This window comes from Centrocercus urophasianus, unplaced genomic scaffold (assembly GCF_019232065.1).
Source record: "Centrocercus urophasianus isolate 14NV4802_14NV808 unplaced genomic scaffold, USGS_Curo_1.0 seq_10, whole genome shotgun sequence".
NCBI lineage: Eukaryota > Metazoa > Chordata > Aves > Galliformes > Phasianidae > Centrocercus > Centrocercus urophasianus.
Window position 1 is genome coordinate 49593540 of NW_024884142.1, and position 19133 is coordinate 49612672.

General features: G+C 41.9%; 1 long non-coding RNA gene across 2 annotated transcripts in view; it reads left to right on the forward strand.

Moving 5' to 3' along the window:
- The window catches only part of LOC122157730, a 66556-nt gene that overhangs the window by 34939 nt on the left and 12484 nt on the right, over nucleotides 1-19133 (forward strand). Inside the window, exon 4 of one of the 2 annotated variants that reach the window (XR_006168008.1) lies at nucleotides 3648-3696. The exons of the other annotated variant lie outside the window; for it this stretch is intronic. This is a non-coding gene — a long non-coding RNA (uncharacterized LOC122157730). Of the gene's footprint in view, nucleotides 1-3647; nucleotides 3697-19133 lie in introns of those variants that run through there. 2 annotated transcript variants of the gene reach the window in all.

Sequence of the window (19133 nt, forward strand, 5' to 3'; positions counted from 1 at the left end):
TTTTTTCCATGCTATTAGTGCATTATGAGTTGTCAGTTGGAAGAGGTGCTGATAGAAAAGCAGGCCAAAGAGACAGGAAGTGCTTGCAGCTGTGAAAATCAGGCTGTTGCCCTCAGCCTGCCCTGCTGAGGGGCAGAGGCCTGCAGCTGGCAGCCAGTAGGCATCAGCCCAGTCTCCAGTACACGCAGGTCATCCCTGCTGTATGGTCTTGTGAAACACAGCTGTTAGGTCAGGCTGTGGGCCTATGAGGGAATTCTCTGATAGCTGAACCAGTCCAATAGAGGGTTTTGAAATATGAAGGCAGGGACTTTGGGTTGCATGATGGGACAGAAGGACAATGCGGTCCTTAACAGCAGAAGCTGCCATGAGTGTTTGTGCCCTTGGCTTCTAAGGGTTTAGCACAGCATAATCAAGGAAACATTAAGCAGGGCAGCTTCCTGCTTGAATCCTTTTCCATTAAATAGGACTTGCATGTAATTTAGCTTGGACGTATCCCAACCTGGATGCCATCAACATCTCGGAGAGGGAAATGTATACAGGTTAGTTGGGGAAGTATTCTCCTAGGCCGTATGGGAACTGTTGATCATGGCCTGAACCACTGATCAATCATCTGGGGAAAAGACCCAGTCAGCCCTGGGAGCACAGATGAAGGCAATTCAGCTGTGTGACCAGAAGGGGTGGAGCCTGGCTGCACCTTTCTTAGACCTCATTTCAGGGCCGAGCCCCCAATGAGGAAGGATCTCTTTCTGGAGATCCCTCCTTGGTGAGGCTTTCTCTTGTGAACTTAGAATCTTCTGATATGGGTGAGCAATCTTCATCCCTTCCTTTATAGCAACTTTTTATTGTACCAGTCCTCCTGTCATCAGTCCTCCTGTCATCACTCCTCTATTGTAGCACCCTTTCCATTGTATTAATCTGTCCAGTTGCTACATATTTTCCAGTCGTTTGCAAGTTGGTGTTTCATAAAGACATGTATTCAGAATAGTAAGGAACTCAGAAAGATACCGTAGCTTCCCTTGGGATGTTGTCTGCAGGAACAGTCCTGCAGAGAGGGAGATTAAATGAGTTAATTCCACATGGTTATGCATGCAGAGCACAACACTGAGTAACTCCTCCTCCCTTAGCTGCTGAGCTGTGCTGGTAACTGGAAGAGATGCTTTTCATTGTAAGGATGGCAAGAGTAGGATAAACTTGTATGCATTGTATGAAACTTGTATGCAGTTTCTTTGTTTTTGTAGTCCAGCAAGTAGTAACCTAACCTGGAGATTTAGAGGCCACAGTGGATCCCAGGACAGGAATAGAGTTTAGTTTAGAGAGTGGAGATGTAATTGTGAGTTGTGAGTCTAAGCTCAATGAGAGGTAACAGCTTGAACCTATTTCACTGACCTGATGTTACCTGATTTTACCTGGCCTGATGTAGACAGAGCACAGATATATGACTGACTGATGATACCCAAGTCCACCAAACAGGCACAGGATACAGCATAGCTCCTGAGGCTGTCTGGACTGTACTCAGCTTAGCAGTGCTCTGGGATTTGAACAGCTAGTTGGTAGTGTTGTAGGATACCAGGGCAATGTGAAAGAATTTCTTATTCTGTGAGTTGCGCTGAAGTTACTGAAAAGATGCCCAATAGTCTATAACAAGTACATTGGTGGCTTTGAGACTTTCAAGGCAAGGCTGAATCAGGCCCTCAGCTACCTGATCTTTGTTCCTGTTCATTGCAGGGGAGTTGGGCTACGTGATCTTTAAATGTCCCTTTCAAATCAAAGGATTCTGTGATTATGTGATTCTGTTCTTTTGTTTTTCCTCTGTATCTTTCAAGGAGCAGAAAAAAAATGAAAGATCTAGCCATCTCCACTTTTGAATTTTTGTTTACATTTCTACTCCCCTTTTTTACAGATTTAATTTTTTATTTTTATTTTACTTTCCTGCAAATAAAATGCTGCTCTGATTGTTCAAGATTTTGACAGTGCTCAGGTTCCAAAACCCTAGTAAGATTTGTTTCTATTTTAATTTTCTTCCTCTTCAACTCTTTTTTTTTTTTTTTTTTCTAAAACAGAGAGTATATGTAACAAATTAATAGTAGAAGATCTTAACTAATCTAGTGGGACAGTTTCCCTCATTTACATAACTGCAAGTTGACATTAGCCCTTAACTTCTGCAGATTTACTCTAGATTCATTGTATGAGGGAGTGCTTAAGAGCAGAATTTAACTTCTGTCTGTAGTGAGTGAAAGACTGAGCTGATTGAGTAATTTGTTCCTTATTGTAGAACAGTAGTTAAAGAAGTGAAATTATTTATGCAGTGGAAAAGGCCAGAAATCTATTTAGGGTTATGTACCTATGCAAAACATCTCCAGTTGCAGACATATTGATTTTTACTCCTTCTTGGTTACCAGGCTGTGTGGTAACTAAGGATTAATTCCTGCCTTTGTCAGACAGGTGTGAGAAAGAGATCATGATCTTTCCCAGTGTCAAGTCATGTGGTGGTTATTACAGAGCAGCCTGCTTCCCCAAAGAACCTGCTGTCAGGCTCAGGATGCTTCTTTGCTTCTTCTCCTGACCTCCTCAGCTGAGCAGCCCAGCAGGAGGGAGGAGATGGTGAACATGACAGGGTTGAGGGTTTTAACCAACTTCAATGCATCAGTCTGACTAGGAAGGCAGTGGTTCTTTTTTTTTTTTAACCTTTTCTTGATTGTGAGATTTGGTTGAAATCAAGTCGTAGTTGAACCACCAACATTTTCTATCTCATTCTAAGTACTTCTTGTATTTGTATTTCTAAGAAATACATTTGTTGTATAGAATGGCATATATATGCATATATACATGCAACTCTTGGCTTTAAGGCTATCTTTAATCCTACACTCCTTTCTCCATGTAAGTTGTTTGTTGATTTCTATTGGAAGTTTGCCTGAATGGGGCATGCAGTATCTGGCATGTGTTTGTGCCAGATGCTGCTGATATATTGACTACGCTTGGGTGGTGACTATTATTGGATGTGTTAATGAATGAACAATGAAGTAGATGGACTGCACAGATATTACTACAGAGGGTGCTTATATTCTGAAAGTAATAGAAAAACTGTTTGGACAAAATAGAATTGGGTCTTATTTCAGAGCTCTGACTTCCCTACGGAATCTCTTTGTGCTAAAGAGTGAAGGCAATGACTTTTCAGATACTTTTCTTCCCACCCAAAAAAAAGAGAGATTGCATCAGAGAATGAGAGACCGTGTTTTAGTCTGTAAAATAGTTTAACCTAGGAGCATAAATAAAAGGCTTATTTCAATGCAGCTAATATCAGGCATTACTAAATATAATAAAGAACAACATGAGAATAAGAGAAGAACCTGAAAGGTCAGATATGGCATAATTGGTCTTTCTATGGAAGTATTTAGGTGGCTGTAATTAAACATGGTGGTGATGCTGCCCTGGCTACTTTTAAAATTCTACATTGAAGAGCTTACACTCTTACTCAAAAAAACACTTCAGGAATTCTTTGCATTTATTCAATAGTAACTGCTTAGTATTCTTCAGGGGAACTTGAAGAAAATGTGCTTGAAAATGTTAAAAGATGCTATCAGTTTTATCTTTTGAAATCCCCATGCAGAACTGAGAAAGGTGGTGTTTGTGTCTCATGCTCACTCTAGGAACACACCTGTGTGCTCAGCATATCCTGAACATCAGTCTCCTTGCAGTCCTGAGAAACAGCGGCTGCCATCTGTAAGCAGTGATAACATCTTTTGTATTCCCCTCACTGTAGCCACTTTCTGATATCAAATTTACAAGTTGTCTTTTTTTCCTGTCCCTGAACAGATTCAGAATCAGGGCATCACACTAGTTTAATGTCTGCTGGACCACTTTTATTTCTTTTTTTTTATTATTTATTTAATCATTTGATTTAGAACCAAATTTGTTGTGCTGATGTGCAGTTTTATGGCTTTTGTGTTTACAGCCTGCTTTGCATATACACTAATTCTGTGTTGAACTTTTATTCTGCCAGTTCTGAGGTGAAGGCTATTTGGTTCTGTTGGTGCAATGTCAAGGTGACAGTCTTGCTGTTGGGCTCAGTACAAGCTCAGTCATTCATTTGTGATTCTTCCTTTCTGATTATAAGATTCAGTCACATTTTGACAGTAAAACGCAATTCTAGGGTAAACAGCATCTTTTAATTTCCTAATGCGTGAATCTGACTGATCCCACAAATAGAAAGCTGAAGAGGGCAAAATAAATTTGTTGTGAATGTTAGTAAAGAGTTTTGATGACTCAGGTTCTTCCAGACAGACCCTATAGGTTATTCCTCACATGCAATTAGTTTCAATTTAAAAATGGTTGCTCACCTTCCTCCATAAAATATCCCCTGCAAAGGAGGTTCTTCATTTTTGTTTCATAAGAAATTTTTGTTATTTACTATGAAAGATTAATCTCCTTATTTTGAAGGTATCCAAAATATGGTGCATTTATTTTTGGACTGAGGAAGAGGATCTGATATTTACATTTCACTAAGAAGTTGAGTAAGAGATTAACAGATACCATTTAAAAGAGAACTTAAAAAGAATTGCAGAAAGGCCTGCTATTGTGAACTGAAATACTTCCTTTGCTCTTTGTACATTAATTGGCATAACAAAAGTATTCTTAAAGTAAAACAAATCATCAGTTAAAGTTATTGCTATACATAGCTATAATTAGAAATGCCCCTTTACACAGCACTCCATAAAGCACAGCCTCAAGTGAATAGGATGCATATTTGTGCTCCCTTGCACAGCAGCTATAGTGGTATTCCTGCTGGTATGCGATGCCATGGCCCTGTGTGTGGCTGACCCTCCTCTCCTCCATATTGTGGCTGAATTAAAGTGAGTCCCTCTCAAGAGGCTTTCCTGACTGGCTGAAGTCAGTGCACACGTGCTGCTCTGCATTTCATCAAGTTCTTTACTATGAGAGTGGTGAGGTGCTGGAAGAGAGGTTGTGGGTGCCCCATCCCTAGAGATGTTCAAGGCCAGATTGGATGGGGCCCTGGGCATCCTGGTCTAGTATTAAATGGGGAGGTTGGTGGCCCTGCTTGGGGCAGAGGGGTTGGAGATTCGTGATCCTTGGCGTCCTTTCCAACCCTGGCCATTCTGTGATTCTGTGAATGAGGAAATCACAAGGTAAACGATCTGTTCCTGGAAGGAACTGAGACTACTGAAGGTTGTCGGTAATCCTTATGAAGATAAGCTGAGAACAAATAGCCCAGGAAAGCGCAGCAAGCCTTCCAGTGACCACACTTGTTAGCACCTTTACCAAAGTCTTTCCTTGGCTCTAATTCAACTGAGAAGATTATGACTCACCACCAGATTACATCAGGTATTATGTGTAGGAGGATATGGCATTCAGTCTTAATTTCATTCCATCTGCCGATAATACCGAAACCCATAAAGTTAAGCTATTGCAGTAAAGGAAGTGAAAATCATTCTTCCATCCTCCAAAGTCACAGCTGCAGAGCTATTTTGAAGGGTGTATTTACAAATCCTGATTTGCATAGTTCAAACAGTAGGCCCAAGTACTGACCACAGCCCAGAGAACTTCTCATGTTTTGTAAAACCAAATCCAAGGTGAGTTCACTGAGACAGAAAATTCTAACCTGGATGGAAAAATATTAATTATAGTAGCACTGCACATCACTGAGGCACAAATAACTCTGAGAAATATTTGGGCCCAACAATGCAATATGAAATGTGCCTCTTCAGGTAGGACTGCTGGTGGGAAGCAGTTAATGCCTCCTGCAAGAAGAAAGCAACTGAAGTTCCTCCTGAAGAGATCTAATTCATCCTGTCCTCAGAAAAGAACTCTGACAATATCAGAAGGTTGTATCCATGTAGTCTTTCGGTGCAAATCAGCCTGAACAAATGGAGCATTAAATGCATATTATTTCACTGTCTCTTGGAAAGGAGTTAGTAAATCATGATTCATTAAATCACCTGAATGAATCTGTCTCACTGACCAACAGCAAGAATTGTATTTAAAGTGTATTGCTCTGGGGATTACCGTAATGTAATCACACATTATTTTGATCTGTTGCATCCCCTTGGAAACAGTGGAAACCATCCCTTTCAAAGTGATACTGATGTGCTATAATAGTGTAGCAAAGCAAAATGTTGCAAATACTTAATAAATCATAAGAGGCTGTTGAAACAGACATCAAATGGAGAAAGCTTAGAACCGGATAAATAATTGATTCTCCTATATTGAACTTCTGAAAGAGGTGGTATGTATTTCACAGGTTCAGTATTACTGTAGCAGTGTTTCATTATGGAAGAACACTGGAGAGGTGCCTGAAGGCAGGGTTTTGTCATAAAGGTGGGAAAACATGGTCCAGGAGCAGGAATACACGTAGCTCATATGATACTTCCCACCAGCTGTTTTGAGTTGCTGCTTCCAACTAAAATGCAGCTGATGGCATTAAAACAGAGCTTGAGGCTCTTTGGTAGAGGAAATGTGTAATACCGTAACACAATGGAAAGCACAGCAATGATGGTGGGGTAGCTAAATCCTAGGCTGCAGCAAGTGAGGATATGTGCAAATGCAGCATCTGCAGACAGAAACAAAGGCAGGGAGGGAGAAACTGCTCACTCTTGAAAGGCCTCAAGTATGCAGGGATCTCCAGCAAGATATCCTCCACTGCCAAGACTTAAATGAGGTCTGTGAAGGGGTGGATGCTCCACCCCTTCTGATTACTCAGGTGCATTGCATATATCTGAGCTCTCCTGGGTTGGCCCTGCTTTTCCACCAGGTGCTCAGTCACTGTTTCATGCCGTGACTCAGCATTTCTGTTACAAGGTGCCATGCTGGCCTTGGCACAGCATCTTTGAGTCAGCGTCAGCGGGGTTTGTGGGTTTTTGGTAAAAACTTCAGAGTTTCTGAGACTCAGAAGAAGCAGGAGATCTTTGTAGCATTCAGAGCTGTGCCACCACAGGAAGCAGTTCAGGTTTGTTTTCTTTTTCCTGGATGCTTCCATCCTCTCTGAGAAGCAGCTTGGTGAGTGCCCAAGCTGAGGCTCACAGTAGCCAGAGAGGGCTCTGGGAGGTGGGCTGAAGGATTTGCTGCAGGTGCTGTATCCCACATATAGACTATCTGTCAATCAAGTTTTTACAAGTGTTTTGTTGCAGTAGAAAACTGGAAAAACATAATAAAAGAATAGCCTATGAAGAAGCCATAATGGTAAAATTTTGAAAGCATTAGCTATAAATGAGACACATCTGGAGGGAATATGCATTATTGTTATTCTAATTCCCTACAATGTTAAAAAAAAAAAAATTAACATGACCACACAAATGCTTGATAGGATGAATATTTGAGTCATTGTAAGTTCAATTGAATCTGATTTTTAACATGTCAACAATTTACTCTCATGGAAACTGCAGCTTCTGCATTACATTTATCAGTGTCCGTGTCCTACAAGATGTGTCAGAGAAGATTTGCTTGACTAGAATAAATGCTATATTTATCACAAAATCTCACAGTTTAAAGATGAATTTGATTTGTTTACGTATTTTACCAACTGTTATTAAAATCTGAATAGCAGAATATCCATATCCATTATCTGCTGAGAAAGTGGTGAGGTCCTGGAACAAGTTGCCCAGGGAGGTTGTGGATGCCCTGTCCTTGGAGGTGTTTAATGCCTGGTTAGATGGGGCCTTGGGCAATCTGATCTAGTACTTGATCTAGTGGCTGGCAACCCTGCTTATGGCAGAGGGACTGGAACTTGATGATCCTTGAGGTCCCTTCCAACCCAAGCTATTCTGTGATTTTTATGATTCTATCATCCTAGAGTAGTGTTATTTAGGGAAATTGCACTCAAAAGGTGTCAGTTTAAATTTAAAGTGAAATACTAAACAAAGAGGAAATACACAAAGTTGAAAATGCAACTCTAGATTAGACTCAAGCTCAATGTCCAGTGGGTCAATCAATAGAGAAGTGCAAGCCTTTAGCAGGTCTCAGATGTATCCTGCCAAACAGATGGTGTCATCCATCCCATCAGAAAGCAAGAATTACCTAAATGTAAAGAACACACATGTAGTCTGTTGGCTTTTTTTCTTTGCTGTTTTCTTTCTTTCTTTCTTTACTGTGAAGAACTTTCTTTCACTTCTAATTTTTTTACTTAGGATGTCCTTTGTTTTTTTGACTACTAATTCTTCTGCTTTTAAGAGCTTACGTATCAGTTTGGGAGTCGTTCTCAATTTCTGTTGGACTTTCTAAAAACTGGGTAATATTGTTGAGTTAGCATTTGGCTAATCTTCTGCATTTGGCCTTATTATGAAATGGCTTCTTCCTGTTACCCACTTTCCCACCAAAGGACATTTCCAAGCTTCTTCAAGCTTTTGGTGCTCAGACCATGCAGTTTGCTCACAGAGTTCTTTGTCATTGCAAAGGTTTCTGATAAACTGGTCCATGAAGTGGAGTTGAAAACCCTTCTGATGATCCCCACTTATGCCATTCTGTCAGTTACTTTCATTCTTTAAAATATTTCTTCAGTTGAAAAAGGAAATGTCATTAAAAAGCTTTTATAAGGGCACGACAGATCTCTTTAATTTGCTTTTTCTATTGAAGACTCATCCCATGTACATTTTTCTGGGATGGAATGACTTTGCAAAGCAAGGGGGAGTCCTTGGATACAGGTTGGAGTCTCTTGGCTTAATCAGATATGTCTTCTGAGGCTGGGCTTTTAGTATATAAAGCTTTTTCTCGATCGGTATCCTCACTTCTTTCCATCTCTTTCTATAGAGTCGAAATAATCTATAAAATTTATCTCAGAAGTGACTGGGTGTCACAGTTTTCTCACAATTTCCACTGCATCTTTTTTTTAATGGCATGTTATAACTCTCCTGTGGGCTGCCAATGAATCTGCAATGTGAGCTTTAAGACAAGGCAGGCGGAGATACTGCCTCCCTAGCATTAAGTTCCTTGGGGACTCACTTGGAAATTAAACTGTGGTCATTTTCAATATGGAATCGTTTTATTGTGTGGGTGCATCTGTACATAAAGTTTACATTGGCTTCTGAACAGCATATAAAGGCTTGTAAGAGATAAATTAGACTAAGTATAGCACTCATCATTAATCAGGATACTAAATAGACATGAGCGCTGGAGAATGAACACAGCTGCCCCTTCATTTATCTTGCTGTCAGAAATTAACTCTCCTACAGAGAGAAGCTCAGAAGTGATGGCTTCAGGTCTTTTGTGTCCCCTCTGTTTACAGAGAATATGCATGCTTATATATAATTAATACATTTATATTATGTGTGTATTTGTATATACATAAACAAAAATGCTACATCCGAGCACATTTCTGTACTCCTGCATGTATACTGATATATGCTTTGTTCATAGACATAAATTGCAGTTCTGAGCTGAAAAGTGTCATATACCTGTTTATTTCAAAGGAAAAATGTTTACTCCTTGTTTCTGTTGACACTGATTATTCTAGATTAATAACACAACTCTTAACTACAGCCTTACTATGCGTTATCTTCCGTTATAACTTTAATCATTTTCCCCAACATGAACGCGTAGCTAGCATGGTAAATCTGAAAGTCTTATCTTTCATTGCAGAGTGAGTATGTGATGCTAGATTACAACAAAACCTATTTTCACGTTTGATTGGAGTGCAGATAATTGTAGTACTGAAAGGCTCTGTGTTATTTTTGTAGTAATTTCTCAGTGTCAAAGAATACTTTTAAGGCAAACAGACCAGTCAGAAACTAAGTTTAGAGGGCAACAGCCTCTAGTGTCTGGCCTTCCTTCATCTGACCTTTTGCATGTAAGCAATACATCAGCTACCCTTCCATGTCTATGGTATTGTTGCAGGCTCTTGGGAAAAGTGTGACTGAATAGGAGGAATTAGTGCTGCTGCAGAGGATTTAGCATAATGGATAGATCATTAACCTTTTAAGTCTGGTATCCTGGGTTTAGCACTGGCCTACCATGGATGATTCAAGTAAGCAAACATCTCCACGTGTTACTGTGATGGTTCGTGCAGAGAAGAAAAAGGATTTCCTGGACCAAAGTCACGAGAGTTGGTTGTCTGTGAATCTGAGTGGCAATGCAGCCAAAGTGTGACAGCAAAATTAAGTACACAGATCTCAGGAGTGTAGCCAGGTGCGCAAGACAAGCCTTTTCTGCAGAACATTACTGCATGTTGTGTGGCAAGAGCTATGCACGTACTGTGTCCAAGGCTATGCCATCTCACAGCAGCATCTGGACCTATATTCAAGGAATCTGGGATACCTCTATCATTTTGAAAACTAAACTCTTTAATACCACAATGGTTGGTATTTCTTATTACTGCAAAATGTTAGTCTTTAAATCTTTTGCAGTAGGCGTAAGCTGTCGCTGCTGAACTCTTAAGTAGTCTTTTTTTTTTCTGTAACATATTCATTTAGGATCTGGGAAGAATAGAGACACTTTGATTTTGTATTGAACCATGGCTCTATTTATGCTTCCATCCATATTGTAAATTCTTCAGAGGAGAAATGATTTCAGACATCTGTGCATGTCATATGTAAGACCTACTCCATTCCTCTTGTCACCACTGCCTGACATTGTGCTGTACAACACATGTGCTCTGTGCCAGCTTCTAGAAGCCATTCGCTGATAGGTAGCATGTGTTTTGGTAATAATGCTGCTCAGCTAGGGAACAGGTGAGGCATTAATGGTAGCGCTCCCAAAGGTGGCTATCTACAGACCCTACATAGCCCTACATCTATAGCCTGCTAGTGGTTGTCAGTACAGAGATGCTGATAGGTGCCCATAGCCTCCTTCTGTAATTATTGGGCTGATGTTAAAACGTTCGCTTTATCCCTTGAAGGGACAGAGAGCTCATCGCACAGCAGAAGTCTCCCAGTGCAATCCTACTAACAGGTATCGCCTCTCTGTTGTCAGCAGCCAGACTAAGGAAGTTTCTGTGATTCTGTTCCCTTGGTCTGTGAAACTTCTGTTCCTCACATCATCTTGCTGCCAGTGCTGGCTGCTGCTGCCCATTGTTCTATAGGAACTGGTATGAGAACAACAGCAAGTGTCCACATAGGCACCAGGCGTCTGACCTGCCACCACAGGCAGTAGATCTTCACAGATCATTGCAAGCTAATGGCGCAATGGAAGTTGTATCCAGCACATCTTCAATAGCAAGTCAGCTGACTAGCCAGCTGAGGAAGGATGTAGTTGCCTAAGTACAGGTATTTGTAAGTACTAAATGTGACCTTTGGTGTTGAGGCATCTGCAAGAACAGGTAGATGCAACATCTCACAGGGAGGCCTAAAGTCTCTTTTATAGTTACTGCTGGAGTCCAGGCAGGATCCTTCAGCACCTAGAATGTACTTAGAGCACTGATTTAGGTGACTGCATCCTGCCCCAAACATGTTTTCAGTGAAGTTCTAGTAAAATTGGAGTAAAATGTCTGAACTAAATGAAACTCCTAGTCTCCTATGTGACGTTTGATCTGAAAGAATCTGTGCAAGGGCACAACTTCATTTGGTTTTAATGTACCTTATAGAATGGGTTTCAGTCCTTGAAAACATTCCAGAGGGCACAGCTTGACAGGGTTTCCCACAGCAGGAAGCAGCTAGACGTAGGCAAAGCTGGATTGGTGACACATAATTAGATCAACCCCAGAAGCATCCATCAGTTTCCCATGATCTTCGTTTTCATAACTTTGATGAGCCCACACCGAAAGCATGTGTCTATAATGCAGTTCATCTCTATAAAATCCTAGATTTTATGGCCTGTAAACTTTAATTCATGTCTTAGCAACACCCACTCTGATTATTTGAATGCTTTGCATGTTTTCTTGCCATCTGCCTACCAAAATAAATTACAGTGCTATTGAATCATGCTGTTGGGTCCTTGTATCACTCTAAGACATGAGAAAATACCTGACGGTTTCTAGCTCGGTTGATGCTGAAACGGTTTTTCAAATAACAGTAAAGCTAGTGAGTGTGTAAATGTGAGCTGACTTCTGTCTCATGTTCACAATAGAAATCTCATTGTTTTGATGGGTTTGCTTCTTCCTTTCTTACCGTGCATTTCTGACAGCAGCAGTAGCATAATAGAGAGAAGTGACTGGCTGTTTAAAGGAACCAGGAACAGACATAAACTTGTCTCCAGTCAGAAAGTCATCAGGTAAATTTACAGAGGGACCAAAGCTGGAGACTGACTGGGCTGCTCAGACTGCATACTTCAGAGGTGATCAAGTGTCTTAGCAATTTGGCAGCCAGGATTGTGTGTTCACAAAAAGAAAAATAAAAAAACAACCATAGCCATCCATTAGGTTCAAAGTTGCTTGCTACAATGTGGGCGGTTGTGAAGAGTGATCAGGTCTCCTCTGAGCCTCCTCCAGACTGAACAATCCATGTTCCCTCAGCCACCTCCCACAAGGTTGTGCTCCAGACCCTTCACAGCTTCTTCGGATATACTCCTGGACCTTGATGTCCTTGTAGCGAGGGGCCTAAAACTGAATAAGCACTTGAGGTGTGGTATCACTAGAGCTGAATACAGGGGGACAATCCCTGTTCCTCTTGGCTGCCCTGTTTCTGATACAAGCTGAGATGCTGTTGGCCTTCTTGGCTATCTGGGCATGCTGCTAGCTCACATTCAGCTGGCTGTAAACTATCATCTCCAGATTCTTTTTTCTCTGTGCATCTTTCCAGCCACTCTGCTGCAAGCCTGTAGTTGATACTGCAACTAACAGCCAGATTGGAAATGCTCATAGGGTTTTCATTCTCAAACACACAAGTGTTTTCAAGCTCATACTTAGCTGTATCCCTCTCGCAAACCACCAGATGCTCCCGTGCTGTGGCCTTTGCAAATCTCAGGGTGCTGGTGGAGGGAGGTGTGGGCTGTCCACACTGGGTGCACATTGCCTCTTCTTGCCCACTCCCTGCATAGGGTAGCTAGTGAGCACAGGACTTTTGCAAGACTTTATCTAAACTCATCTCTTACATTTTTGCCAGAGCTCAGAGTGATAGGATGACAATTGGGATCTGTGCATTGCAACATTCAGCATTGCAGCATTTGACTGTGTAATATTTAATTTCTAGGCATCATGCCTGGTGCAGTGCAGTCTTAGAAGCAGCCAACTTGCTGGGGAGAATTGTCCCTGCTGTTACCTTCTCCTTCATGTTCCCATACTCTCACACTGGATTTTTGCCTCTCTTATTAAACTGGGAGGTAAAGATAGGTGTCACTTAAATTGGGCTTCCAGTGCTGCAGTGTGTGCTGCTCTGGGAGCAAGTGCAATAGCTGGCTCTTAGGTGACAGGAGGGGAAGTTGGCTGTGCTAACCAGAGAGCTGTAAGTGCGTGGGGTGCTTTTCTCCAGTCTCTGCAAAATTATTACCGGTGCAGGGAGCAGAGTTCTGGGGATGTGCCAGAAGGAAGCACTGGGCTGCAGAATTGGTTTCTCAACCTTTCTTTGGCACAGGAAATTTTAATCATATTAAAGTACTAAAGGCATTGACCCTCCCACTTCAATTGTTCTTTGACTATTTTACAGATAATGCTTTTTAGTTTTCTTGTGAGTAAACTTCAAGCCAATTGGTATTTGTATCCATACTTCTTATAATGACTGATATGTCGGGACAGAAAGAATTATACATTAGGCAGTGACTGTCAGCTACTGAAGAACTGTTCCTTTCACTGTAGATACAAATATTGCAGTGACATTTGTTTATCTATTGGAAAAAGCTCTTTTGCGTTGTTACACTTCTTGATTCTTTTTATATTAGTGCTTGAACTATATTAACTAAAAATAATTCAGGATGGAATAGAAAAAGAATCATGTTGTGGTATGAGAGTTTTAGTTACTTTTTTTGCAGACAAAACTTGCAGATCAGCTTGCTGCCCTATGAAGGCAAATGATTAACTGGAGGAGCTCAGATATGCAGCCCTGAAACATGCAATGTAGTACATTGTGTTTCTGCTTAAAGAAAGAGAAGTGCATTATTCTGGACATGCTTATTATAGAGGAAGGGAGGAAGAGTTAAAAAATGTCATTTCAGCAGTGTGTATTTGTGGTCACTTCTGGAAAACTTTTCCTCGGTAGGGAGAACAGATCTGTTGCTGCTTCGTGCAGCTCACTTCCTACACAACAGTGCCATTGATAGGAATCTGGTCTTAATTACAGCAGAGGCTAAAATGTCAGTACATAATAGCATTCAAACATTCCCCAGTTGTAGACTGGGGATGCGTGTTTTCACTGGCCTGAGGAGTACATTGGAGGGCATCTTCTGCTGAAGTGGAGAACACACTTTTTTTCCTCAGTGAAAACACTTTGCTGCTTGTTTAGTGCTTTCTTTCTTGCAGCAGGAAAGTATGTGTTTTTAATGTTCAGGGGAGACTCAGAGAAGGGACTGTGGCTTCTGCTGCTGAGTCAGCCCTTCTGTAATGGTCTGTGTCCTTTGTGATCCAGAGGGCCAGAATGGATGTTTTACCTTAAAATGACATTTAAGATTTGGGCTACTTTTAACCACTGAGGCCATTGATTGTAATATAAATGGTGTCATTTATCTTTATTTCAAAGGAAGATGCATTCAGATTTCTCCTTCATGTCACACTTATGGGGATTTAAATGGAGACTGTGTTTTTAGGTAACAACAATGAGCACTGTTACAGCAATCTTGGATCTGAGGTCCTCAGACCAGAGGAAAAAAAAGGCTCAGTGCCCTATGCTCCAAAATCTCGTCGTGCAATCATAGCAAATCACTTAGTTCAAAGGTATTTGGAGTCCTCCATGTATGTTTACATTTTTATAGACAGAATTAGAGCCCTTCCCTTGTTTCATAGGGAGATAAATACAAAGATAAATACACTAAAGGTGCTACGGCACTCTAAAGCTTAGGGATGATGTTCAGCTGCCTAATTTCCATTGAAGTAAATGGTCTCTGAATACTGTGTACCTCACGGAGCACATTTTCTCATACCTAGGAAATGAGACCCTTGTTAGCTAACATAGTGTTCGAATGACATGTGATCTTCGTGGTCACACAGAGAGGATCCATGTTTGGCACGTTTCTCACTGCCCAGAAAGGTTTCAAACAGCAAATAACTCTGCAGAGGTTTTCCTGTTGACAGTTTAGAGGTTGGTGGTGCAGTAGAGCTGTCTGTGTTACATACGCACTATTTCTATCATCCTTCACTCCCCTACCACAGCTGCTCGCTCTCTGGTTGGGACAAACAGTGAAGCTCTCTGGCACTAAGTCTGTTTCTTGGAATTCCACAGATTAAGTCCATGCTGGACCTGATGACCAGTTTACTCTGGGAAAGAGAAGCACACAATATTCACATTTATAGTGTGTTTTCTAACTATTTTGCTTTGAAAAGGCTGAAACAGTTAAAACTAGAAGTCCTGCTGGCTGTGGTGGTGCTGTCTGTCACCGTGAGTGAGAGGCATGAAGTTCAGACAGCTTAGTCATTGCCCTGTTCTGGGAACACTGCTGGCTTGTCCTCTGGAAATGCCTCATCTCACGGCACTGAACTTGTGCCTGAACCATTTTTCCCTTAAACAGCAGAGATATGGGAAGAATTATTCAATTGAGTCATTCAGGGAAATTTTTTTCTGAAAACAAAGAGGTTTCTTGATGTCTAAAAGTTGGCAATTTAGAGGCCTCCGAACACAGCTGCAGCTGTATGAGGTGTTGGGTTTTCAGGTCAAGGTTCAAAGTCAGCTCTGTCTTTGAGCTAGATGGTATTTTCCACTATGCTGACATGTGGAAATACCTCAGTTGTTTCAGGTACCATCATTGGAAGCATGGAAGAACCCAGTCACACGTTCTTGCTTGTATATTTTCTTGGGCTTCTCTTCTGCTCCTGATCTCAGATTTCTCTGTCTCTCAATCAGAGAGGCTAAAACAAAAGTGAAGCCTTACAGCAATGCTCATGACCAAAAAGAAATCACACCTGGACAGTGTACAGAATTTGCTTAGCTGATGTAGTTTCTAAATCTGACATTTCACCACTGTTTTTATTTTGGTTGGAAGCATGAACAGTAGCTGTAATCAAAGTAGCAGAGCAGCTTGTGGTTATGGAAGTAACTCAGGCACTGTATTGCTACTGTCTTGCCACAGCATGTCAGTATAATCCCATGTATGGTTCAGACAGACTGTCCTCTTTATAGTCCCCTGGTTTACTTGGAAAATGTTCCCTTGGAATTTAGGATTGCACTGTTCTTTTCAGCTTTGTTTTTCTGTCTATGGAGGAATATTTGTGTTCTTCTCCCAAGAATATAAGAACAGACTTGTTTCAAGAACAGCCACAAAACCTACATGAATTTGATTCATTCTCTTTTTATGTTTTCCTTTAAACAAATAAAAGGAGAAGTGTAAACATTTATTAAAGCCCAAGTTCTGAAATGTGCTTTTCCGTGCACAGTTCGTGTCAAGCTATGCAAGCTCATAGAGTACAAAGAAACTATACATGTCTGTGATTTAGGGTTTGTGGTTTTTTTTTTTTTTTTTTTTTTTTTTTTTTTTTTTTTTTTTTTCCCTTGTGTTTTAGAAACAGAAATTCTCTTTTCCAAGCAGTTTGGATTTCTCTATGGCAATGAAACATTTGCATCTGGTATTTTTGTATAGATCATGGCTAAGATGCTTCTCTAAGCAACTGAATGCAGATGGTGTGCTTCATGACATGAAGCTGGCCATCACACTGCGAAAACCCAGTCAGACTTTGGTACAGCCTAAAGCAAAGGAAGAATGCTCTACTTGTACTCTGCAGGCACTGCAGTAGCTGTGACACCAGCCCAAACTTATGGTCTTCGAAGGTCTTCTTCATTACATGCAGTAACAATGGCTGGTGCCTGCTCAGGCCTTACCTGGAAGCTCTATTTACTACATGGGTAAATTCCTCATGGGTTTAAGTTAACAGCCCCTGAGAAATGATAGCCAACACAAGACTGAGAAAAGGAAAAAGTGAATCTCTTACTCTTTTGTTTACCTTGGTCCCTAAGAAAGTGCAGATAGCTCTGGGAAATTCTGTTTTCCACATCACAAGGGTATTCTACATTTTTTCTACCTCATTTTTAGCACTGATTGTTTTCTCCCTTTCTTATACTGATATATAAACGTATATATATTTTGTCCACTGTCTGATCAACCTTCAGCTTACTAGAGTCATGAAATTCATTAAAAATACTATCAGTGGCAGTTGGATTGTAAACATTAAACATATGGTTTTAATTGTGATTGTAGAAATGCATCATAGAATCATAGAATCACCAAAGTTGGAAAAGACCTAAAAGGTCATGAGAAACCATGATGAGACATGGCAAGACAAGACATGCCACACGTCTATTGGGCACAGATAACCGTAGCAAGGGTGATTGGTAGCACTGTGATATAAGGGACAACTATAAGAAGAGTGTGTTGCTTGCAATAAACGCCATTTTGCCGCTCACCACATTGGTGTCATAAAAGCGTGTGATTTGGCTGTGGCTGTCTGAGCACTTTACGACGGGACATTAATCAGAGGTTGCCGAAGCAAAGGCAACACAGTCCAACCGTTCACCTATTCCCAATAGCTCCTACTAAACCATGTCCCTCAACACAACATCCAGTCTTTCCTTGAACACCCCCAGGCTCGGCGACTCCACCACCTCCCTGGGCAGTCCGTTCCAGTGCCTGACCACCCTTTCTGAAAAGTAATACTTCCTCATGTTCAGCCTGAATCTCCCCTGCCGTAGCTTGAAGCCATTCCCCCTGGTCCTATCACTAATGACACGAGAGAAGAGGCCGACCCCCAGCTCACTACAACCTTCCTTCAGGAAGAGAGAGCAATGAGGCCTCCCCTGAGGCTCCTCTTCTCCAGGTTGAACATTCCCAGCTCCTTCAGCCTCTCCTCATATGGCCTGTGTTCCAGACCCCTCACCAGCTTTGTTGCCCTCCTTTGAACACGTTCCAGGGCCTCAATGTCTTTCTTGCAGTGAGGGGCCCAAAACTGGACACAGTACTCGAGGTGCGGCCTCACCAGTGCTGAATACAGGGGAACAATCACCTCTCTGCTCCTGCTGGCAGCACTGTTTCTGATGCAAGCCAGGATGCCATTGGCCTTCTTGGCCACCCGCGCACACTGCTGGCTCATGTTCAGCCGAGCATCAATCAATACCCCCAGGTCCATTTCCTCTACGCAGTCCTCCAGCCACACCGCCCCAAGCCTGTAGCGTCGCCTGGGGTTGTTGTAGCCGAAGTGCAGGACCCGGCATTTGGCCTTGTTGAAACTCATCCCATTGGCTTCAGCCCAGCTCTCCAGCCTGTCCAGATCCCTCTGTATGGCCTCGCTACCCCCAGGCAGATCCACACTTCTAGCCAATTTGGTGTCATCTGCGAATTTACTGAGGGTGCACTCGATGCCCTCATCGAGGTCATCAATAAAGATGTTGAAGAGGACAGGCCCCAGCACCGAGCCCTGGGGAACACCACTCATGACTGGTCGCCAGCTGGATTTAACTCCATTCACCACCACGCTCTGAGCCCGGCCCTCCAGCCAGCTCCTTACCTGAACATCATGTTCTACATTGTTTACCAGCTAAAATGAAACATGGAAAGGGGAGTTAATCCTTAGTTCCCCACATATAAGCCTCAGTAAGCTGTCCAAACACCTGTGATTACACAGCAGAAGATTTTTAGGCTTTGATTTGATTGTTTTCTTCAATGTCACTCTGATCTTCAAAAAGGGCAAGAAAGAAGATCCAGGTAATTACAGGCCAGTCAGCCTCACCTCTGTCCCTGGAAAGGTGATGGAACAGCTTGTGCTGGATGCCATCTCCAGACAGCTGGAAGAGAAGGAGGTTATCAGGAGTAGTCATCATGGGTTCACCAGGGGGAGGTCATGCTTGATCAACCTGGTAGCCTTCTATGATGTTGTCACTGGCCGGGTGGATGGGGGGAGAGCAGTGGATGTAGTCTACCTTGATTTCAGCAAGGCAATTGATACTGTCTCCTACAGCATCCTTATAACAAAGCTGAGGAAGTGTGGGATAGATGAGTGGACAGTGAGGTGGGTTGAGAACTGGCTGACTGGCAGAGCACAGAGGGTCATCGTTGGTGGTGCAGAGTCTGGCTGGAGACCTGTAACTAGCGGTGTTCCTCAGGGGTCGGTGCTGGGTCTGGTCTTG